The 25985-nt window shown below is 43.6% G+C and overlaps 1 protein-coding gene across 1 annotated transcript in view; it reads right to left on the bottom strand.

Moving 5' to 3' along the window:
- The window catches only part of MAPK10 (mitogen-activated protein kinase 10), a 218344-nt gene that overhangs the window by 100308 nt on the left and 92051 nt on the right, over window positions 1–25985 (bottom strand). Inside the window, exon 3 of the mRNA XM_060278429.1 lies at window positions 5130–5228. The gene's annotated coding sequence lies outside the window, so the exon portion shown is untranslated. The remainder of the gene's footprint in view (window positions 1–5129; window positions 5229–25985) is intronic.

Below are 25985 nucleotides of genomic sequence, written 5' to 3' on the forward strand. Positions count from 1 at the left end.
CGATTGAATGCAAAGGCTGTTTTCCCTTTAAGGGAGAGATCTCCGTGTGCGCGTCTGTGTCCTCTGTCTCTCTGTCTCTCTCTCTCTCTCTCTCTCACACACACAGAACCCACCTCTCGCTTCCCTCCACCTTTCCCTTCCATTCTATGCGTCCACCCATGAGTTGCCTGTTGATTTCCTCTTGACGGGAGAGGAGCGATTGAATGCAAAGGCTGTTTTCCCTTTAAGGGAGAGATCTCCGTGTGCGCGTCTGTGTCTCTCTGTCTCTCTGTCTCTCTGTCTCTCTCTCACACACACACACAGAACCCACCTCTCGCTTCCCTCCACCTTTCCCTTCCATTCTATGCGTCCACCCATGAGTTGCCTGTTGATTTCCTCTTGACGGCAGTCTCCTGTGTCTGATTGTTGTCTCCTTGCAGCCTTCCTTTCTACCTTATGCTTGCTTGTCTGTGGAGCTGCCCCTTTAAGGATTTGTAAGTAGTCTGGATCGCAGTCCTTGCCTTGGGGACTTTTTTTAAAAAATTAAGGACTTTTTCCTTCTTGCTGTTTGTGAGCACAAAAGTTAAACTGCCGGTCCTAGCTTCCTTTACCCACAAAATTTTACCTTGCTAGCTCAATTGCTTCTTAATTGCTACCATTTACCAAGTCAGCAATCTTAATTGCTGTTTAGCTGGCTTCTTTGTTCTCAGCAGGTAGCTTCTTTGCTATCAGTGATAGCACTACAAAGTTCTGGTTACAGGTAGGTAGCCGTGTTGGTCTGGGTCGAAGTAAAATAAAAAAATTCCTTCAGTAGCACCTTAAAGACTCATACCAAAATAAAACTTAGTTGGTCTTTAAGGTGCTACTGAAGGATTTTTTTTATTTTAGCACTACAAAGTGTTACATTGTTGGAACTTAAGTCTTGGGCAGCTGGCTAGTAGAGATCCTTATTTGCTTTACTATAGGCTACTGCTAGGACTGTATCACACAGATAGATTCCATTATACTGGTTTAGATTTAAGAAGCTCCAGTGTAGCAGATTGCTATTAAGTGAGTCCCCACATCAGAGGAGAGAGAGAGCAGCCCTTTGCGAACATCCCAGGGCTGGGGAGAGAGGGCTGGGCCAGGGACGCACACCTCCCTTCCCTCAGACTCATAATAAAAATACGAGTAAGACATCCCACCAAAAATAAGCCACCCTGTGGTTTTTTGAGAAAAAAAAGTAATAAGACGGTGTCTTAAAAAAGGGGAAACACGGTAGTTACCATTGTGATAATCATATGTACAGAGGTGAAAAGCCTCTCTGAAATGTCACCGCTCTTACTGGAAATCATTTTGCTTCCCTAAAAAACCCTACGGTGGCCTTCCCAGGCAAGGTTCTCCAAACTCGCCTTGGAATTTCAGTTTGGAGACATTAAAGGTAACTTCCAAGTCTTAAAAAAAAAAAAAGATAGCGTGTGAATATTTGTTTGCTAAACAAACAGAAACATGTGGAAACAGAGCGGACAAGCCTCATTCAGCTCAGTCCCATGTGGAACCGGGATGGGATGGACATGGACTGGTGCATCCATCCTTAAATTCAGCATCCTTCAGTGTCACCCCTGAGATGCACATTACATGGCTATCGGAATTCAAGCTATGTTCTTCTTGCAGGTGCAAAGTTAGCACCTAAGAGAAGTCACTTGTAGTTCAGTGTTTTCCCTACTGTGCTAGATTTCAAGTTGCAGAATAACGTTAACATGGGAAGGCGCTTAAAATGGTAACCCATAATATGCACATCCAAGTTATCTTCTTGTAAGCTTCACAGGAAGGAAGGAAATTAATCTGTGCCATATTAACTTGTCCAAGGGTACCAAGTAATCTTCAGAGTTGGGAAGGGTTTTTAATCTGTATCTCACACATTTTATCCACTGAACCAAGGAGTATTGTGATTGCATGATTTACAGTCATCCCTAAACTTGAAGAATGAGAAGCTCGCAGAAAAATTTAGTAACTTTAACTCACAACACTTAATACAGATTTTTAAAGATGCCTACACCTTCTCTTGCCTCATATGAAATAACTGCTTCAGAGCAATTACTATTTGCATTTTGATTTTTTTTCACCTTTCTGTTACCTGTACCTGGTAAGGTATTAAATTGGGGTCACATCTTGAGATGCAACCCTACTTTCAAGGTGCTTTCTTTGAAAGCCAAGTTTACTGGCTGCATGTTGAACGACAGAAATCAATGATAAGACTGAACGGTCCTATGTTGGGCATCAAAATAAAAAGCACAACCCAATTTCACTTTGATAATGGAAATTCTCTACACTGATAGGTTGTCACTGGGCTAGACACATATGAATGCTAACAGGCAGCTCCTTGACTAACAAGCACATCTAAGACCTGAGCAACTTAATACTTGTTCCGTAACTGCTTAGCTTATTGAGTTTCATTTCAGTCTCCCAACTTTAAATTATTAGGGCTTCTATATTCAAGGGCAATTTAGTTCCAGAAGACTAGCTGTGTCGGAGCTGCTTCAAATTATATCCCGGGCCCCTCATAGAGATAGCCAGCAAACACTTTTTTGATGTTGTAACACTCAGTGCAGATGAGCATAACAGACTACTATTTGTGCCAGCTAGTGGCATGAAAAGTCTCTGCACCAGGCTGCCATGAGCTTGTGGTATTAACATGTAAACTCTCTAGGCATTTTCAGAAAATTAAAATGTATTTGGGGGGGAAACAGGCTGAAGATATCAGAAACCCTCTTTATAGCAAAGAAACAGAGGTTATTTACACCAGTGTTTCTCAACCAGTGTGCCTCCAGAAGTTTTGGGACTACAACTCCCATCATTCCTGACCACTGGTCTTGCTAGCTAGGGATGATGGGAGTTGTAGTCCCAAAACATCTGGAGGCACACTGGTTGAGAAACACTGATTTACACAATACTATGAGAGAGTCTACACCAGGCATCCCCAAACTTCGGCCCTCCCAATGTTTTGGACTACAATTCCCATCATCCCTGACCACTGGTCCTGTTAGCTAGGGATCATGGGAGTTGTAGGCCAAAACATCTGGAGGGCCACAGTTTGGGGATGCCTGGTCTACACACTAGCTGATGTCATGACTCACATTCAGGGGTGGTGGAATACTCAGATGAGGACAAGGTTTAGGCTACTTCCTCAGGGCTCTCCTGTAGGACATCAGAAGATGAGTCCCAGCCTTGCAGAAGCCAAAGACTAAAAAAATTAAGCGGAAGGCCTTTAACCAGTTATCCAATTCCTCCAGTGAGGCAGAGCCCACCATACTCCAGGCCTGCTCAGCAAATGTTGTTTCAATTCACTATGAGATAAGCCACTTTCATTACAGCTCCCTGCAGAGACAACATCACTTGAAGCAGTTTTAGCAGGAGGCCTCTTGGAGCTGTCCATGGTCCTACATGCTTTCTACTTGATTTGGGGTTGTATTCGACTAACTGGGCCTAAGTTAGTCATGGCCATTAATTTTAATGGGTCTACTCTGAGCGAAGGTTAGTTGACTAAAATCCTTGGACTCTGGACTGGGCACTGTCTGCCTTCCCTGAGAATCTCATGCTCCCACAGAACAGGACAGCTGATTCTTTATGCTTATGAAATGTGACTGAGCAATAAAATACATTAAAAAGAAAATAATCAGCTATCTTGTTCTGTGGGAGCATGAGATTTAATTTAAAAGGCAACAAACATCGACAATGTCAGCTAGTCTGTCATTCCTTTGAAAAAGTGAGAACCGCTACTTAGAACCCGTTGGTAATGCATATTAAAAACTCCTATACAATAGGTCTCTCTAGCTCAGGCATCCCCAAACTTCGGCCCTTCAGATGTTTTGGACTACCATTCCCAACTTCCCCGACCACTGGTCCTGTTAGCTAGGGATCATGGGAGTTGTAGGCCAAAACATCTGGAGGGCTGCAGTTTGGGGATGCCTGCTCTAGCTGTTTGCATGGGTCTGGGGAGGTTGTCTCAACTGATTGTCACTCTCTCATATGTGAGATGAATGGATGCCAGGTGTTCTAGAAGGATAAAGGACCCATCTTGCCTTTGGCCACCGTGACTTGGCAGGTCAATTTCTCGGCCAGAGCAACAGGCCACACCTGAGCACACCGTGAGTGTACTCATAGTCTTCTTGCAGAGCACTAACATTTAGCATTGATCCTTGGACCATAAAGAAGGCTGATCGCCGAATAATTGATGCTTTTGAATTATGGTGCTGCAAGAAGATCAAACCTATCCATTCTTAAGGAAATAAGCCCTGAGTGCTCACTGGAAGGACAGATCCTGAAGCTGAGGCTACAATACTTTGGCCACCTCATGAGAAGAGAAGACTCCCTGGAAAAGACCCTGATGTTGGGAAAGATTGAGGGCACTAGGAGAAGGGGACGACAGAGGACGAGATGGTTGGACTGTGTTCTCGAAGCTACGAACATGAGTTTGACCAAACTGCAGGAGGGAGTGGAAGACAGGAGTGCCTGGCGTGCTATGGTCCATGGGGTCACGAAGAGTCGGAAACGACTAAACGACTAAACAACAAACATTTAGCAATTTTTAAGCCAGCATCTCCCAGTGAGATGAAGGTTGATTTGATTCATCTGTTGTTCCTAGCAAGGCTAACAAAGGAGTTGGGTTTATCTTTATATTACAGATTAATCGCATTTCTTCAAAGACCGCTGACCGAAAGCAATACACCTTGTCACAGTGCCACCAAAGATATAGAAATGTTCCTGTGGCATTGCACACACACCCAACACTGGGCACTTAATCTACTTGGATTCAAATTGCAGTCAGATAAAATGCAATATATAATAAATAAAAGAAGCAATAAAAGATATAAATAAAGATCACACAACATCTTCTAGCACAGTGCACTACAACTGCTGGAACAGGAAGAAAAATCACAAAAGACCTTCAGCAATTTTCAAGTGGTCCACAGGAGGGAAAGTTTGAGAACTGCTGCAAGAGATCCTAAGGCTCCCAGCTGGGAGATCTTGTGCATAGCCTATATATGTAAAACATCCTCATATTTCTCTCAGTTTTATGCTGGAGACTCCCTTCATCCAGGAGTTATTGCTCCTGCTGAATCTACCATAATACTGACAGCAAAATATGAAAGTACAAGTATATACTGTACCTTGTTTTACCTGTAAGGAACACACACCTGACAAAAGGCAATCTTCACATCCAGGGTAGGTTCACTGCAGTAGTATAAGAAATGGCGGCTCATAAATACCTGCAATTCAAAGAACAGCAGTATGAGTGCCCGGGCATCTATTTCGCATGTGGAATTATGGAAATATTTAAACATTTATACATAAATTGCATCTGTTGGAGCTGCTTGTGCAGGCTTGGTAGTAAGAAAGGCGCAGCCTCAGAAAATGAACGATATTCATTCGGGTACTATAACCTGGGATAGCAAGACGAGACTCTTAATCTCGGGGTCATGGGTTGAAGCCACACAGGGTAAAAGATTCCTGCCTGGCCAGGGTTTGGACTAGATTACCCTTGGGGTCCCTTCCAACTCTACATTTATATGATTATAACCCCCCCCCAAAGTAGGTGGTCCTTTTCCACAACAGCATGGACCTGGAGCTCAGGTAGCAGCAATATCGTCTCTCTCTCTCTCTCTCTCTCTCTCACACACACACACACACACACACACACAGAGAGAGAGAGAGAGAGAGAGAGAGAGAGAGAGAGAGAGAGAGAGAGAGTGTTTATGAAAGGGAGCTGGGCAACCTTTGCAACTTGAGATCTTCCATTGTGCTCAAGGGAGACATTGATGACAACAGCTTATAGGTAAATCCACGAAGGACAAGGCTATTAATTGCAACTAGTCATGATGGCCATCTGTCGTGGATGTTTTAGCTGAGATTCCTGCATTGCAGGGGCTCCATAACAACAACAACAACAACAACAACAACAATAACAATTTATTATTTATACCCCCGCCCATCTGGCTGGGTTTCAACAGCCACTCTAGGCAGCTTCCAACAAAAGATTAAAAATGCATTAAAACACCAGACGTTAAAAACTTTCCTAAACAGGGCTGCCTTCAGATGTCTTCTAAACGTCAGATAGTTGTCTTATTTCCTTGACATCTGATGGGAGGGCATTCCACAGGGCAGGCGCCACTACCAAGAAGGCCCTCTGCCTGGTTCCCTGTAGCTTTGCTTCTCGCAGTGAGGGAACCGCCAGAAGGACCTCGGAGCTGGACCTCAATGTCCGGGCAGAATGATAGGGTGGAGATGCTCCTTTAGGTTTACTGGGCCGAGGCCATTTAGGGCTTCCAACTCTATGATTCTACGATGGCTAAGTTACCTCCAGTGTCAAATATGCCTCTGTATATCAGTGACCATGAGCAGGAGGGTGCTGCTTGTGGGCATTTCATGAGGATTGGCCAAATTCATGGAGGAAAGGGCTATCAACCGCTTCTAGCCACAATGGCGAGGTTATATCTCCAGTGTCAGAAGCACCATAAGAATAAAAGAAAATTAATTTTGGAGATGGTATTTAACACCACTCAGATTAAATCAAGAATTGGAGGTGTTATGTTGGAGGGGATGCCAGGAAACAGGTAATTGTGTTCTTATGTGCTGGGAATGTAAATGTGTGTGTGTGTGTGTGTGTGTGTGTATATATATATAGAGAGAGAGAGAGAGAGAGACAGAGAGAGAGAGAGAGAGGCCAAGGGTGTTTAAGGAGATAACAGAAATCACTGGGTTAAAGCTGACCAAAAGTCCAAATTTATAATGAGGTGGAAGGTTCACAGGCTATGAAAGAGTCGCTCACAAATTTATTGACAGCTGCACGAATTATTATTGCTAGGAAGTGGAAGGGGCAAGCAGAATAAAAAAATGGAAGAATGGTATAAAATGGTGTGGGATATAGCTATTAATGATAAATTAGCATGCGCCATCAAGGCAGGGCATAAGGCAGGGCATATGCAGGAGAAATGACTTTGAGGATATATGGAGGGTGTTTGTAGAATTTGCACTGTTAAAATGGAAAGGGGTCAAACCTATCACAAGAGGTACTGAAATTTTGGGAGGCTGGATCGTTACAATGGAATGGTCTCAGTGGTGGACTGCACATTTTTGTTCTTATTTATGATTTTGACTTTCTCAAAATTAAATTAAAAATTAAAAAAGAAGCACCATGCCTCTAAATACCAAGTCAGATTGCCTCCAAAGAAGAAGATACTCCCCAAAGCCTACCACACACACAAAAAAAATCACATTCAAAATGGCAGCCAAGCAGGTCTTGTAATGCTTTGTGATTTAATTTGTAAAAGGAAAGAAAAACCCACGTGACCCGAATCAATCGCTGAGATCTTCTGAGGGAGAATTAGTGGTTCCCCCAAGAACTGGAAACACAACTCATTTCAACAAGGAGTCATGTTCTGTGGAAAAACCCTCTTCCCTTCAGAAGCAGAGACTGTACCATCCCTGCTAAGTTTCAGATGCCAGGTTAAAACCACTGTTTCAGGAGGTTTTTGCACCATGACTATTGTTGTAACGTTCCTATCTCTGATTTTTTTAGTCTATGTTTTTTAAAAAAAATTATATTGGGGGGATGGGGGAGTAGCTGCTTTCAGACATATAACAAAAAGTGGGGAATAAATGCCTTAAAATAAACAAGGAAAATAAAATATTCCAAACAGGATACCATGTTAATTTGCTGCAGCAAATATGACATACTCTTTCTTGTTTTAACAAAATAATGTTGAGATTTTGTTTGTTTGTTTATTATTAAATGAATTTACACCCCACCCTTCCTCTTGATGGAGCCCAGGGCGGAAAACAAATCAACAACATGATTTTAAAGGATTCAAAAAGTTAAAACATTCTAACAACAGTTAATAGCGAAAAACATTTGAGCAACCTGCAACACCTAACATTTATGCAAAAGTTAAATGGACCCAAGTGGCGCTGTGGGTTAAACCACAGAGCCTAGGGCTTGCTGATCAGAAGGTTGGCGGTTCGAATCCCTGTGACGGGGTGAGCTCCCATTGCTCGGTCCCAGCTCCTGCCAACCTAGCAGTTCGAAAGCACGTCAAAAAAGTGCTTGTCCAGAAAGTGGGAGAAGCAACAAGAGGATCAGCCATTTTAGATCTGGTCCTAACCAATAGTGATGACTTGGTTAGTGGGGTAGAAGTGGCAGGATCATTAGGTGGGAGTGACCATGCTCTTCTGGAGTTTATTATCCAGCGGAAAGGAGCAACCAAGCATACTAAGGTCCAAATTCTAGACTTTAAGAAAGCCGACTTCAGAAAACTTAGGGAAACGCTGGGTGAAATCCCATGGACAGTAATACTAAAAGGGAAGGGAGTTCATGATGGTTGGGAGTTTGTTAAAAGGGAGATATTAAAAGCACAACTTCAGGCAATACCAATGAGACGGAAACATGGAAGGTGCCTAAAGAAGCCAGGCTGGCTATCTAAAGAACTTTTGACTGAGTTAAGATTTAAAAGGGATATGTACAAAAAATGGAAAAGGGGGGAAATCTCCAGAGAGGAATTCAAACATATAGCCAGCACGTGTAGAGACAAAGTCAGAAAAGCTAAAGCACAGAATGAACTCAGGCTCGCCAGAGAGGTTAAAAGCAACAAAAAGGGCTTTTATGGGTATGTCCGTAGCAAAAGGAAAAACAAGGAAACAGTGGGGTCACTCAGAGGAGAAGATGGTGAAATGCAAACAGGGGACAGAGAAAGGGCAGAACTCCTCAATGCCTTCTTTGCCTCAGTCTTCTCCAAGAAAGAAAACAACGCCCGACCTGAAGAATATGGAGCAGATGATTCAGCAGGGGAAACACAGCCCAGAATAAGTAAGGAGGTAGTACAAGAATACTTGGCTAGTTTAGATGTATTCAAGTCTCCAGGGCCAGATGAACTACATCCAAGAGTATTAAAAGAACTGGCAGAGGTGATTTCAGAACCACTGGCAATAATCTTTGAAAATTCCTGGAGAACAGGCGAAGTTCCAGCAGACTGGAGGAGGGCAAATGTTGTCCCTATTTTCAAAAAGGGGAAAAGAGAGGACCCAAACAATTACCGCCCAGTCAGCCTGACATCAATACCAGGAAAGATTCTAGAGCAGATCATTAAGCAAACAGTCTGTGAGCACCTAGAAAGAAACTCTGTGATCACTAAAAGTCAGCATGGGTTCCTGAAAAATAAGTCATGTCAGACTAATCTGATCTCATTTTTTGACAGAATTACAAGCCTGGTAGATGAAGGGAACGCTGTGGATGTAGCCTATCTTGATTTCAGCAAGGCCTTTGACAAGGTGCCCCATGATATTCTTGTAAAGAAGCTGGTAAAATGTGGGCTAGACAATGCTACCATTCAGTGGATTTGTAGCTGGATTACTGACCGAACCCAAAGGGTGCTCATCAATGGCTCCTCCTCATCCTGGAGAGTAGTGACTAGTGGGGTGCCACAGGGTTCTGTCTTGGGCCCAGTCTTGTTCAACATCTTTATCAATGACTTGGATGATGGGCTTGAGGGAATCCTGAGCAAGTTTGCAGATGACACCAAGTTGGGAGGGGTGGCTAACACCCCAGAGGACAGGATCACACTTCAGAATGACCTTAACAGATTAGACAACTGGGCCAAAGCAAACAAGATGAATTTTAACAAGGAGAAATGTAAAGTGCTACACTTGGGCAAAAAAAATGAAAGGCACAGATACAGGATGGGAGACACCTGGCTTGAGAGCAGTACATGTGAAAAGGATCTAGGAGTTTTGGTTGACCACAAACTTGACATGAGTCAGCAGTGTGATGCAGCAGCTAAAAAAGCCAATGCAATTCTGGGCTGCATCAATAGGAGTATAGCATCTAGATCAAGGGAAGTAATAGTACCACTGTATTCTGCTCTGGTCAGACCTCACCTGGAGTATTGTGTCCAGTTCTGGGCACCACAGTTCAAGAAGGATACTGATAAGCTGGAACGTGTCCAGAAGAGGGCAACCAAAATGGTCAAAGGCCTGGAAACGATGCCTTATGAGGAACGGCTTAGGGAGCTGGGTATGTTTAGCCTGGAGAAGAGAAGGTTAAGGGGTGATATGATAACCATGTTCAAATATATAAAAGGATGTCATATAAAGGAGGGAGAAAGGTTGTTTTCTGCTGCTCCAGAGAAGCGGACACGGAGCAACGGATTCAAACTACAAGAAAGAAAATTCCACCTAAACATTAGGAAGAACTTCCTGACAGTAAGAGCTGTTCGGCAGTGGAATTTGCTGCCAAGGAGTGTGGTGGAGTCTCCTTCTTTGGAGGTCTTTAAGCAGAGGCTTGACAGCCATCTGTCAGGAATGCTTTGATGGTGTTTCCTGCTTGGCAGGGGGTTGGACTGGATGGCCCTTGTGGTCTCTTCCAACTCTATGATTCTATGATTCTATGATTCTATGAAAATGCAAGTAGATAAATAGGAACCGCTACAGCGGGAAGGTAAACGGTGTTTCTTTGTGCTGCTCTGGTTCGCCAGAAGTGGCTTAGTCATGCTGGCCACATGACCTGGAAGCTATACGCCGGCTCCCTAGGCCAATAATGCGAGATGAGCGCGCAACCCCAGAGTCGGTCACAACTGGACCTAATGGTCAGGGGTCCCTTTACCTTTACCTTTACCTTAAATGGTTTAGAGGCAAAATCGAAAATTGAATCCACACTGATAAACTGCTATTTCTTTTAAAAATTATTTAGCTACCTTTGCATTTTCTACTCTAAAATAGAGTAGTTTCGGAGAGCAAAGAAACGGTTTTAAAAAATAAATTCCGGCACAATTTCCTACAATATGCATAACAAGTCCAACAGACCACCCTGATCCTTCAGGAAATGAACACTGAGGCTGCTCTCCAAAACATACTGGCTAGGAAGAAAGCTCCATTAAACCAAGTGGGAGGATTCATAGCTCAGCTGCAGAGCTCCTGCTTAACATGCAGAAGGTCACAGGTTCAATCCCTGGCAGCTCCAGTTAAAACGATCAGATAGGAGATGATGAGTAAGACCTCTTTCTGCCTGAGATCCCAGAGAGATGCTACTAGTAACAGTAAGCTATACTGGGCGAAATGGGTCAAGAGTAACATTGGGAATTCCTACCTTAATCCTGACATTTTAATTCACAGTCTTGTACATGTTTATTTTTATTTGGTGGAAGGCGCTGCACAAATATCCCGCTGCAAACGTAACAATTTCTGTGGCTGAAGATCCACTGCACAGAAACAACAGAATGCAAAAACTTCCCACTATGATCTCGGCCTAAAATGCGCGCGCGTTAAATTTTTAATGAATGAATTATAACCTCGTTCCGAAAAAGAAAGTATTTGACCTTTTCTCAGTGCTGTGTTGCAATGGCTCAGATTGCTGTCTCATCTCTCGGTGACTCATTACAGGAGGTTTCTATCCCATAGATGCTTTGATTATTTCCCCCCTCCTTGTTTTTGCTAAAAAGCCTTTAATATTAATCATAATCTCACCAGTTTCTGGAAACCTAGCAGATAATTATGTCCTCTCACTACAGGGGCGTTTAGCAACTAAGTGCCAGCAAGCAGCCCTAGGATGATGTTATTGAAGCATTATTGTGATATCAAAAGGCTATGACTCATATAGGGTCTTTCAAAACACACTTGGCCTGGAGTATAGTGGAACAGGGATAGTGAGGCAAGCCCCCCCCCCCCATCCTCTTAATGACATGAATAAATTAGTGCACATTTCCTCATTGGTTTTCAAAGTAGCCCTTTAAATTACTCTCGAAATAAGTGGACAAAACGGAAGTGAGCAAAAGGTAATAATTCAAGTAGGTAAAACACCAATTTAATCCAAGCAGAAAAGGTTTATCTTCCTCAAGGAAACCTCACATTACCAGAAAGAGAAATCAAGGAAGCAAATTAAAGCTATTCTTAACAAATCACAATAAAAAAATTCCTTCAGTAGCACCTTAAAGACCAACTAAGTTTATATTTTGGTATGAGCTTTCGTGTGCATGCACACTTCTTCAGATACCTATAACTTAACAAATCACGTTATTCATCTTAAAATCCTCAACCGTAGAAGGGAAATGAAATGGTAGAAGTCATGGAAAGGGGCAGGAAAGAGGAAGGTTGACTTCCTTTCTGCAAGAATTGAAACAAGATAATTTCAATAGTTTTGCTTAGTAGCACTTGAATAAATGTAGGAGACAGAAGCTCTTGCATTCTAATTTTAAACACCAGGAGACCTTAACATTAAAATCAGAGTCACCCTGGAAATTCTTATCTAAAGCTGAATTAGGAGTGGACTTGAAGACTCCTCAGATGAAAATGGAGAAGAGCCCAAAGAATTTTAAAAAGGCACCTCAGGTTTCTCTAGAACAGGGCGGTCCAACTTTTCATACAAGTGGGCTGCAAGAGTACTTCGACACAGAACCTATGGGCTGCACACTGTCTTGTCACATGGAGGGTGGGGAGCAAAGCCAGAATTTTACACCCACACACAAAAATGGGTAAGTGAGGTGCCAGGATAGGAGAAGGAGGTGCAAGATTCTGGCTAAGAGTCTAAGAGCCCTCCCACCTCCTTCCCAAAGCTGGGAAAGCACTAACTAGGCTTTGGGAGGGAGGCTGGAGGACTCTAGGCCCCTGTCAGAGCCCTCATGCCTCCTTCCAAAGCCCAGTACCTGACTTAGCTGGCTTTGGGAAAGCAGCATGAGGGCTGCAGGCGTCAAATGTTGTTGAGGGCCACCCAAAAAGGCCTCAAGGGCTGTATGCGGCCCTTGGGCCATACATTAGATCATCCTGTTCTAGAATGTTCCACACACCTCTAAAGGTTCATATATGGGCCAAATTTCATGAGCGGATTTAAAGAGGAGTTTCAAGGGAGGATAAAAGTATATTGATAGGGCTAGCTAAAAAAATGTTTCGCACATCCATTTTATATCTCAAGCGTATTTTATGTTTATATCTCAAGTGTATTGGTCCTCATTCTGTCACAGTAGTGACATGTCACATATATGAATACATAAAGCCATTACAATTACTAATAAAAACACAAATCAATAACCATCAGTGGCCCCAGAAATATGATTCCCCCCCAATGGTGCCTGCTATTCTATGGAATTCCAAAACAGATTTGCCAGGTTCATTTTATCAATCATGGACAGTCACGGAGAAGCTTCTTTTTCATCTGGCCTCTGTGACAAAACTGTCATCAGTTGAAGTTCTGCCACCAGTCATGTATGCATAATCTGGCTGATTAACACAAATTGCTGTTTGTTTGTTTTTATTCATTTGCAAACAACCTTAGGATTATGCAGCAAGTGTGTTTAGGGCTGCAACCCAAGCAACAGCTGGCATTTACCAGTATTTTTAAAATTCACACACAGGAAGAAGAAGAAGTAAAGTTATCTTTCACAGAGTTGCACTGCCATAGTATTTTCAAACTAAATCCAACCATCACAGAGGAGATCATTCTGCCTGACGTTTGATTCTCCTACTCTTAGTTAATAGCACAGATCTTCCTTCTGCTCCTTTCAGATAAGGTTTTCCTCTTATTTCTATGGGACAGGCACCCCCAAACTCGCCCACCAGATGTTTTGGGACTACAACTGCCATCATCCCTAGCTAACAGGACCAGTGGTCAGGGATGATGGGCATTGTAGTCCCCAAACATCTGGAGGGCTGAGTTTGGGGGTGCCTGCTATAGGACAATGGCCTGGGTACCTATTAGGTCTTAGCCCCTGCAGCACACTTTGCAGAGAACACAATGATAAGCCATCCCTTATGTTGCAACTTCACCACAATCCCAGTCTAAACACAGTAGGAGGTCATGATATGGTATGAGAGGGAAATGTTTATCACTTCCAAGAAGCCATTGTACAACACCCATTGTAAACTACAGACTACAGGCTGAAAAAGGCACAGATTTCTCATAAATCACCTGAACATTCGTTCCCATTGCTCACAGTAAATTAGCTTGGTGATTAAAAAGTTGTGACTGAGGCTTTCATAATTTCATACGCCTACCTGCTGAGTAAATATGTATCATCATGAGAAAATAAAATAAATTGTAATTTAAAAAATCCTTTCTTTAGATAAAAATCCATGGGTAACGTCACCTGGAGGTATGTAATGAGCCACGTCAACAGCTGTGCTTATGTGTCTAAAATGACTTTAGCTTCATTTGCCTCCAAAGTATGGACATATCCCTAGAGCAGGCATCCCCAAACTGCGGCCCTCCAGATGTTTTGGCCTACAACTCCCATGAACCCTAGCTAACAGGACCAGTGGTCGGGGAAGATGGGAATTGTAGTCCAAAACATCTGGAGGGCCGCAGTTTGGGGATGCCTGCCCTAGAGCTTTATGACAGATGGAAATGGAACGCGGATTGACAAACCACGCAATTACAGATATGAGAGACTTTCCCTTTAGGCATGCAGTGTTACAGAGAAGTAACCTTGATGCACTTATTTCGGCAAATTTTCCCCACCTCCAAATTTAAACATTATGCCAAATATTACTATCTATCTTGCTTGGTTCCATTGATCTTTAACTGGCAATCCAACATATGTGAGTCATACTTTTTTTTATTAAAAAAAAAGTATCATGGGCAACATGCTATTTCAGAGGAGCAGAAACCCTACAAGGGAGAAGACATGAGGAGGCCACATCTAGCCCAACATCCTGGTCTCAAAGTAGCTAGCAAGATGATCCTGGGAAGCCTGCAAACTGGACATGAGCAAAACAGCAATTTGCCCAACGGTGGCTCCCTGCAACTGGTACTCATAAGCATATTTTTCTGACAGTGGAGGTAGAACACAGCCATTGTGGCTAGTAGCCTTGCCCCCCATTAATTTGCCTAACCCTCTTTTAAAGCCAACCAACTTGGGTCTTGGGGGAGCAAGTTCCATAGTTTAACTCTGTGCTATTAGGTATTTTCTTTTACCTATCCTGAATCATCCAATATTCAGCTTTATTAAATTACCATGATTTCTAGTATTATGACAGAGAAAGAATCTTTTCCCACTATCCTCTTTCTCCATGCTGTGGACCAATGAGGCACCAGGCCCAGGCCTGCTTGGGAAACAATGACAGGGGAGTCCCTTCACCATAGAAGGTTGGGCTAACTTCCAGCCAGAGTAACTTTTATCCCTTCTATCAATAGCTGAGGATACTTCTCACATTGCTAGATGCTAATAGGCCATCCTGTTTGGGTGCCCGCTCTTAACTGGGAACACACACCCTCTACCATGAAGCCATACTAAGGGGTAACAGAAGGACATTATCAGGAGACAAAAGATGTCGCAGTCCATGCCTTAAAGCCTCCTTTCACTAAAAGTTGGTTTCCTAAACTACTAACTTTTGTATGATTAAGAGCTCACAGAACAGCTAACTTTCATTGAAGATGTTGCAGGATGCTTTGCTGCTGGCCTTGGTCCTGAACCCAGCAATCCATAGATGGGAGTTCTTATCACCCATTCTCTGCTCCTGCCCACTTATTACAGCTACCAACTCATTAAGGTAAAAGGTAAAGGACCCCTGGACAGCCAAGTCCAGTCAAAGGCAACTATCTACATGCTGACTGTGCCTAGTAGATGACAACTGTACACAACACAAGCTAACTACCTTGAAATCCACCAGCAAATGCCCCTCCTCATGAACTCTGAGGCTAAGCAATTATCAGTCCAATAACTACAGTGGAATTTCGGGACTAAGAATGGAACGGGTCTTTTGTCATATTATACATTCAGATCTGACTCATTCTGCTGGCATCTCCTTAAAGTTGCCAGTTTCCTTTGGCCTTGAACAACTGTTCAATTTTGAGAACTCCTAAGGCTTAAAAGCCTCATTGCTTGTTCCCGCTGCACTGCAATAGTTTGTAAAATGATCTTGAGAATAATTATTTGCTGAGTAGTCACAGGTAACTTGGTAACTTAAGGAGGTTTCCAGTACATTGGTGATATAATGCAGCAGAACAAATAGATTAAGGAGTGGAATCCAGAGCTATTAGTGGTTGTTTTGCAACATTGGCTTCAATGGGATAGAGAACTGCACCTTAAGTATTACTTAATGAAGGGCTGGAATTGGACTCTTTTGCAGGAAATGGGTGTGTGCATACTTATCTCAAGGTCAGCTACTACCGGTATTTTTTGGTACAAAGTAGATAATTCATAAGGTGCCACATGGACACCACAAATGCAGGCTTCAACAAGAGCATACACTTTCCAATGGAAAGGCTTGGGGTGGGAGAGAGCTTTACAGGTGAAGGGACTGATTGATTATTCAGCATGTCCACCAAGGTCAACCATCAAATTCTGTTTTACCAACAGGAAATCTCTTTCCCGTCTGTGGATGGCAGAAGGTAGACAGACAGCTACATAGAGGAACATTTTTATCTCAAACTCAAAGCAATAAATAAAATAAAATAAACACTTTACTTGAATGGTCCATTGGTCCATCTAGCTTAGTACTGTCCAGAGCAGAGGTTGGCAAATTAAGGCCCGCGGGCCAGATACGGACCACGGGGAGTTGTTTAAGCGGCCCCCGAGCGCCCCCGAACCCTACCGCCCACTCAGCAAGTCCCCATGCCCTGCACTAAACTGGCATTTCTGCGGCGCTGGCGGGGCTTCATATCAGCTGCAGGAAGCTCCTGCAGCCGATAGGAAGCTGCAGGCGCCTCCTCCACTCCTCCTCCGTGTCGGAAATAGCATCTGTGAACATGCGCACACACGCAATCCGGCCCACACAGAGATCTCCAGGGGAGTGGACTGGCCCAGGCTCCGTAAGCTTTGCTGACCCCTAGTCCAGAGTCTTTGTGGACTGGGAGTTGCAGGCAGGGGTCTCTCCTAGCTCTACCTGCAGGATTTAACTTTCTGCATGCAAAGCAGATGCCCTCCTACTGAGCTGCAGCCCCTCCCCCATCTTCCTTAACTGAACTCAAGCATGTCAAACTTTTCAAAAAAAATGTCTTCAATAGATATTCCCCAGCAGACCTTCAATAGATAGTGCTGAGATAATGTGTTCTTTGGAGATGAATTTTTTGCTGTTGTTTGAACTGCAAAATAATGAAAGAAACGGGGGGGGGGAGAGTAATGGCAGGCGAGTTGCCTTTCACAGGTGCTTGTCCATCAATATTGATCTTCCCACTGAAGAACCCGTCTTAAGATATCAACACCGTTACAAAATATAACAACAACACGGTTTCGGCTTATGAATCTTCTTTAGTGTCAGGCTGCTGGATGAGGCCAATTTAGGAAAGCATCCAGTGTGTCAAATTAGGTTCTTTAAAACAGACAACACTGCATGAGGAAAAACAAAAGCAAATGTTAGGTCAAAGGATAATTTGTTTTGAAATCCAAGCTGGCCAGCTATTAATTATTTTCCAAAATGCTGTTAATTTTTTTTTAAAAAAAAACAGCTCTCTTTAACCATGAACTGACCTGATTATTATCTAAACCTACTTTATCATCTCAGCATTTTAATCCAACCTAAACAGGGCTGGCTCCAGCATCCTCCGGTGGGCTCCCAGTTACACACTTACTTGATGTGGCCATAAATCATCACTTAGAATTTTGCACACATAGAATGGCCTGGTACCTATTTCAGCTTCCCATAATGCCCTGGAGCAATCTTGTGGCACTGAGGGAATCTTAAAATGGTAGCTTGGTGGCCCAGTCCCTGAAGGTTTAGGCAACAGTCCTGGTTGATGTGGCCAGGCCCTGCCATCTGCCCTAGAGTGTCAGATGTTGATGCTGGGCCTAAACCTAAGCTCCATACCTACAAAGAATGTAAGAATGGACAACAACAAGTGAAGGATGTAATGGATATTAAAGAAGAGATGATGTGGCTACAGGAGGAATTGATGGACATATGTTTGCAACTGGAGCGGGAAACCTGATTTTGTTAAGAAATTATATTAAATTGAAGCAATTTGGTTTGATTTGCAATAATCTGGAAAACTAATGAAAAATAATTTAACAACGTATCCCTGAATGCTGCATCCCATTGGGGTATGCGAAGTCTGCAAGTACTCCTTGCACACAAAGATCCTAGCAAACATTGTGCTAGTTCTTCTTAGCCAGTACAGTGGTGCCTCGGCTTACAAATTTAATCCGTACTGAAGGCACCTTCGTAGGTCAAAAAATTCGTAAGTCGAAAAGCGCCATTGGAAATACAATTTCCCATAGGAATGCACTGGAAACGGAAAAATTTGTAAGTCGAAGGAACCCCATCTAAAAGTTTGTAAGTAAAAAAAAACCCTATCTAAAACCGCCTCGGTTTCCATTCGGATGTCGAGAAATTCGTAAACGTGCGGCTATTTGCCCCATTCATAAGTCAAAAAATTCAGTTGTTGAGTCGTTCATAAGTCGAGGTACCACTGTAGTTTGATAGCCCATCACTATAAACCAGGCATCCCCAAACTCGGCACTCCAGATGTTTGGGGACTACAATTCCCATCATCCCTGATCACTGGTCCTGCTAGCTAGGGATGATGGGAGTTGTATTCCCAAAACATCTGGAGGGCCGAGTTTGGGGATGCCTGCTATAAACCAAACATGGTAGGGACTAATCCTCTCTAGACCATTCCCCTCACTGATAATCTATTTTCCTCAAATATTTCCTCCTTATTACAATTCCACCGAAATCTCAACTACTTAATTGATGCTATAAGTATATGTATAATTAGTACATGAATACTTTTATATTAATATATGTTACATCAGAATAATAATCATAACCACTACTATATATTGCTGTGTCATTCTGTAGTCATTCATTTTCCTAAAATCTCCCCCCAATGCCACAAGGCAGTTTTACTGCTGGAATAAATACTTTATGTTTAATTGTGGAATATCTTGTATTTAGGCCAAGCGCTGAGGAATAAAACTTTTTCTGAACTACAAATTTAGCAATTGTTCACGATGAAATCATGCAACCCTCTGAACATAAATTGTGTAAACACATAAAATATGCATTGTTTATTAATACACATACATTTGTACACATTAATATATAATGTGTGTGCGTGTGTATAGCCCAAAAGATACTTATTAAAATTGCAATTTTCCATATATTTCCTTGAAAGGAAGGCCCATTGATTCTCAGCGGAGGGCTTATTCCTGCACAGAAAATCCCAGTCTAAAACAATCAGAAGGATATAGCACCCATAGCTATGAATATACATTATCGCGGTTGCACATTTACATAAACATCCAAAGGAACATGCCAAATATCATAGTTTATACACACATCTATATTGGTGCAGACATTTAAAAATAATTATAATGATTAATAACATACAAGAGATCAATAGATGCAAGTTTAATCTGTGATTAGCTATTTCTTTTCTCAAGCGAATATATTTTTAATTGGGAAATTGAGGTTTCCTCACCACTGAGCTTCAATTTATTGCAGGAACATAAACTGAAGGCCTGGCTATTTACAATCTACCTCTAAGCTGGTTAGTTCATTCTGATGTGAAGGGGAACTTGCCACGTTCCCTGGGAATAATTCAAGAAAACCCAGAAAAATATGAAGAAGAAACATTATGGGTTGGCTCATTCTTTATCGTTTTTAAAATTAGAAATTTACAGCAGAACTGTTAGCGGCAAATGATATGTGCAAGTTTAATGGCTGGGTCGCCCTGTAGCTAAAACGGAAGGGGCAACTGAGGCAGAGGCAAATTCCTGTTCTTGCTTCTGTGTTTTATCAGAAAGAAACCTAACCCAGTAAAAACACACACTGGCAAGGACTCTTGAGGCTTGGACTGGTAACCAAAGCAGCTGAGATTGAGGCCTAGTAAACTTCAATGAATTAAAATGTACTCATGCCTCAGAGCCCAAATCAGGCATAAAATGAAATTGGGGCATGTAGCATCAGCATAGCTGTCAAGTTCTCCCTCCTTTTTAAGGGAAATTCCCTTATGCTGAATAGGCTTCCTCGCGAGAAAAGGGAAAACTTGACAGCTATGAGCATCAGCATCAGATTGTCAGGCACCGTGGAGCCTCTGGATTGGCCAATTTTAGTACAAACACACTAGAAGCCCAGTCAACAGAGCAATACCTTCTGATTACTTTACCACTGGCTTCAGGAACAAGGATTAGGCCTTGTTCGATGTCAACAATCTCAGTTGAATTAACCATGGTTTAGCTGATTCTGAGAACATGTGTTGCATACCCTGCAAGTGTCCTGGAAAAACCAGGACATCCTATTTTTTATTGTGAGAGAACGGCAGCCATTTTTATTGCCATGATTTCATGCGGTCTGGGGGGCTGCGATCTGGGGAAGATGCCATCCAGGAAGATGGCGTCCCAGATTTTGGCATTGAAGTGTTGGCGGGTATGGTATTATGCTGACATATTCCCTCTGACCTCCTCCATTTCCTGTGCTCCCTTCTCTTGCACATCATAAAGCAAAATATCTGGAGTCTGTTAAGCCATCAAATGCCATGGGAATGTAAAACCATTTCTTGTTACCCAAAGTGAGAAACTGTGGTTGAATCTCTGACTGCAAACCATCTACCAAGCAAGATCCGGTTGGTTACATCTGGAATGGGCCACAATGTTCTCTCACACACCCTTTTAACAAATTCCACCTGAACCCCCTTCTTCATATAACAATTTAATGATGCTGCAGCTTTAACATCTACACTGTTGCTGCCCTTGAATAACATTGACCAGAATCTGAAATCAGGGAGCAGTATTCATCACGAGGAGAACCAATGCAGTTTTAACACTATCCCATAGCTAAAGCAAACTGTGAAATGGAGGAGAAATTCATGCTGGGGAAGGAAGGAAGGAAGGAAGGAAGGAAGGAAGGAAGGAAGGAAGGAAGGAAGGAAGGAAGGAAGGAGGGAGCTCAAATCATGGTCCTGGTTTCTTGACCATAGTCAGGAGACCAGCAATATTATAGCTGCACCAGTGCACTCTCTGGCTTTTTCCAGGATTTCACCGGCCATTTATTTGCCTAACATGAACACAGCTAACTGTAATCAATTCCTGGAAGGCAGGATGCCTTACCGGTGCTGCAAAACTGCAAAGGTTATCCATCATCTCTACTCAGCTTGAGAGCTAGCAATAGATAGCAAGGATTATACCATGAGAATACATGAAAGCCAAAGCAGTTCCACCTGGTGCAGAATTTGTATGCTACACAAAGATGCTGTATTAAGGATGCTATTTTGTGTTACAAGCATGTTTGAAGGTTATTTACTAAATGCGAACAAATACCCCGGGAGCCTGGTACGGCTGTCCCTTAACATTTTGAGATATCGTATCAAACCATTATGGGAACCTTGTGTAAGACAAATCAATTTAAATCCAATTTCTCTGGTCCCACTTGCTAGGGCTCTCCCTAGTGTGGATTGCCTCCCTCCCTTCCTTCAGAAGTGATATTAAGATCTATAACAGGAGTCAGTAAATGTCACTGCAGCTGCATCAAACACCCTGGTAAAGATTATCCCATGCCAAACTCCAGCATTTAAAAGGGTAGCGTTGACAGGATACATCCTGCATTCTAAGCTGTATAAATTCTGTCGAATTCAGACATCACGCCACAGCTAAAGAAGCTTCACTATGATCCTGCGTGATATCCGAACTTACAAATTGTGGTTTAGGAATGGTCGGCAACCCAGAATCCATATTTTAAAGTGCCTTGTGCTAACTATGCCTTTGAAGTGATATCTGAATTAACAAACCATAGTCAAAGCTGCCTTTTTTACCTTTAGGTGTCACTGTACTTCAGGGCTGGAGAGCTGACAGAAAATGAAAACAGGGGAAAGGCTGTGACCATGGTTTATCTGTGAGCTTGAAAGCTCAAATCAGAGTTTGCATTCTAAACCATGGCTATCCAAAGCCATGTTGCTGAAATATTTTTTGTCTGTGAAGCCAAATTTAGGAAGCAAGCTTCACAGCAGTCAAAAGAGATAAGATATCATCACCTTAAAGGCTGGAGCTGCTATTTATAATCTGGAAATCTACAGATACAATTCTACCAATATCTCCTTCAAACCTGCTGTGAAAAGTGAGGATTGCATGAACTGTATTAATTCTAGGAATATTTGTACAGTGGTACCTCGGTTTACGAACTTAATCTGTTCCGGAAGTCCGTTATTAAACCAAAGTATTCTTAAACCAAGGCGAGCTTTCCCATAGCAGCAGGGGACTCAAGTTCCAAATGGAACACACATGTTCTGTTTCCAAGGCAAAGTTCACATACCAAAACACCTACTTCTGGGTTTGCAGCGTTCTTAATCCAAGTTGTTCATAAACTAAGCCTTTCTTAAACCAAGGTACCACTGTATAAACTTTTTGGATCTGTACCAGTTTAGATTCCAGGTGTGGTATCGCATTGTTGAGTGCTCTGCTAGGGTTGGTGAAATTTGTTCGTTCTGCATTTTAAAGCAAATGTGAGGACATAGCATCTCTGACTTTTCCAGTTTCAGCCTCAGCTGGGCTGAATCCACAATTTCAAGGTTCAGCACCCACCTGTCTGCATTCTTGCTTGCAAACTGACCTAGGGCTGATATTGCCTATTGGTTTAGTCACCTCAGTCTCAATACTGCTCTTGTAGAACTCAGCAGGGAGCAAGTTGAGGATAAAATGATTATTAGTTGGATCTGATTCCAGTTACTGTTGACTTCCCTGCCTTCAGCCCGAACAGATCCAATGGACACCAGCCACCAAATCACTGAGAAAGTTTTTTATCCTTGCCTAAAGCATGGGGGGAAAGGGATGCAGGTGGTGCTGTGGGTTAAACCACAGAGCCTAGGGCTTGCTGATCAGAAGGACGGCGGTTCGAATCCCTGCGACAGGGTGAGCTCCCGTTGCTCGGTTCCAGCTCCTGCCAACCTAGCAGTTTGAAAGCACGTCAAAGTGCAAGTAGATAAATAAGTACCACTCCAAGTGGGAAGGTAAACAGTGTTTCCATGCGCTTCTCTGGTTCACCAGAAGTGGCTTTGTCATGCTGGCCACATGACCTGGAAGCTGTACACCAACTCCCTTGGCCAATAACGCGAGATGGGCGCCACAACCCCAGAGTCGGTCACGACTGGACCTAATGCTCAGGGCTCCCTTCACCTTTTAAAGCATGGGAATAAATGAGGTAGGAAAGTGTAAAAAGATAGCACTTCATCAAAGAGAGAGAAATTGCTTGTAATTACTGTGATCCTCTAAATCTGCCCGTGATTCTTAAAGAATCGGTGGAAACCCCAATGCGGCTGTGCAAGGCTTTACTTAGAATTCTAGGGAAGTTTTGGGGAGTCTGAATTACCACATAGAACAAAATCACCAAACAAACCCAGCCTAGCCAAGATTTTGGCCTCTGACCCCCAATCATAATCTTCCTAGGAGAAATAGCTTTTTACAAATCACTGGTCAGCATTTTTATAAGCCTTTGTTTTATCAGTGATAGTAAAGTTCTCCATTTTGGTCTAAATTCCGGCTAGTAGGAAGGATTATTTTTATGTGTCCTGATATGATGGGCAGGTTAACAGTGCTGAGAAAGTGACCTTAGAGGCCAGTGCCTATTAAAATTGTAATAGGCAGGCTGAGGAGAAGGGAGGAGTGGAGAAATCCCTTCTTTCAGGAGAACCCTGGACTTTTTAATTAGAAAGGGATTCAGAAATACAGCAGAGAGAAGCTTCCAAGTAAATCAGAATATACTAAACCAGAGATGATGTGAAATAGAATCTTTTTCAATAAACCTCAGCGGATTTGTGCAAAACATTTCTCCATCCACTATTTAAATACTGTGTTCCTAAAGCTGGCCTGCTTCCACATCTACTTGCTAAATTAGAGAAATAGGATTGTAGAGTTTGAAGGGAGCCTGAGGGTCATCTAGTCCAACTCCCTGCAATTCCCGGAATCTTAACTAAAGCATCCATGGCAGGCGGCCATCCAATCTCTGCTTAAAAACCTCCAAGGGTCAGAGATTATATGAGTTGCCATCCAAAACACCAGGTGGGAGAAAGCTGTTCTAGGGTGATCTGCAGATGCAGGAGCGTAGCGAGGCGCCGCGACACCTGGGGGCGGCAAATTGCCATGCACCCGGGGGTGCGGCATCGCTACATAACGACGCATACGTCGTTACGTAGCGCCGGATCCAGCGCGTGCGCAGTCAGCACAGGGTCACAGTAACGTCACTGTGACCCCATGCTGGCTGCGCACACACTAGATCCGGTGCTTGTGCAGTCTGTTCGGGGTGCCGCTTGCACACAGCAGCCCATTAAGGGGTGCCGCGTGAGAGCAGCATCCCGTAAGGGCTGCCAAGCGCGAGGGGCACTCTGTGGAGCCGCCACAGGCCAACGGCACCCCGAACAGACTGCGCATTTGCAGGTGGAGGCGAGGGGCCGGCCAGGGAGGCCGAGTGTCTGGTTCCCCCCCCCAGGGCGTTGCTTGGGGTGGACTGCCCCCCGCTTGCTCCGCCCCTGTGCAGATGCTACTTTTGGTTTTGCCTGTTATGAGATTTGAAGCAGGCTTCTAATTTGTGTATTCATTTCCTTGACCAACACCCAGGGGCAGAGGAAGGGGGTGCATTGGGGGCGGTCTGCCTCGGGTGTCACCACTGAGGGGGGGGTGACAAAATGGCGGGCGGCATTCACCACGGGACAAGCCATGTGTCTCTCCTGGGAGTGATGCAGTGGCTTGGGCGCCCGCAGGCTCCACACTGCCCCAAATGGTCCACCCACCACCTCCCCCTCAGCTGCAGGGTGGCTGAGTAGGAGGAGGCAGGCAGACTTCTCGGAGGCCCCATGAAGCGTCCTGCCCCAGCTGGCCCCACCCCTGGGCGCAGGGCACACACGCCACCCCAGGCGCCCGATCGGCTTGCAAAAGGAGTAAAGAGGGGAATGAACCATGTCGATTTCAACACAGGATTGACTCAGTTCACTTGTTACCTTTTATCTATTGTGAATGGAAGGGAGAACAGATGTTTGAGCTAGTGTCTTGGTGGCACCATCTACTGCCAAGCAAGCAGTCCATTGTGCAGTGGGCTACTTGATCCAGAACTCGAAAGTGGCTTACACTCCCAAAATCTGCCACCAAATTCCTTCCTTCCTTCCTGTAATTCAGGTTCAGTCCTGCAGATGACAGCCTGGTCACTCAAAGCTACCAGGTTGGACCACCATGCAACAATTGTTTCACCTTCTAAAATACAATATGAGAAAGCTTCCCTCTTATTTATTTATCATCACTTGAATTGGATGCCAATTATCTGAATGCACCGAAAATTGTATATGTCCCATTTCAGGTCTCACCAGGTGAGATTTCTGAATGCAGTTCTGTTAGTGCAGTGCAGGTAAAAATGCCAAACACTCCTTGTGCCCATGCAGAGAAGGGACACAGACACCAAAGGGAAGACCACAAGCACAAAGATAACAGTCTTTTTTTCAGTCATGGCTCCATGGGGACAGGTATTCATACTGCCACTGGATTTGCAGATTCCAACCCTATAGCAGACATGAATAGACTTATCCTTCACAAACTTGTCTGATCCCTCTTTAAAGCCATCTAAGCTTGTGGACATTGCCACAAATGGCAGCGTGAGCCACTAACATTGTGCATACATTTGGAAACATAAAATACCAATATACCAGCACAGTTGCTCTGTAAAAATTCAGGTCCATCTGCACGCCTGCTCTTTCAAGGTGGGCAAGCTGGGGGAAATACTTCTGCAGAAGTTGTTCAGAAAACAAGGATATCCACATGTTTCCTTTGGGTAGTTGAGAAAGTTGGGCAGAGCAGGGTCACTGCAAATCACTGCACTGACTGACGCAGGCCCCACTGCTGTTCCCCATCACACTGTTTTCTCCTCTCCCCACAAACCAGTCAATTGCTTTGCTGCTGCCACAGCATCAACAACAGCAAAGAAATTGGCATGGTATGAGATAAGCAAACAAGGCACAGCAATAGAGAAGAGGAGAGTCAGATATAGCTCTGGGGAGCCATTTACAATCTAGGTGGGGGAGAGAGAGACCAGTGATGGGTTTCATGGGCTGCAGAAGCAAGGGAGCACAGGGTTTC

This window comes from Zootoca vivipara, chromosome 9 (genome assembly GCF_963506605.1).
Source record: "Zootoca vivipara chromosome 9, rZooViv1.1, whole genome shotgun sequence".
Lineage (NCBI taxonomy): Eukaryota > Metazoa > Chordata > Lepidosauria > Squamata > Lacertidae > Zootoca > Zootoca vivipara.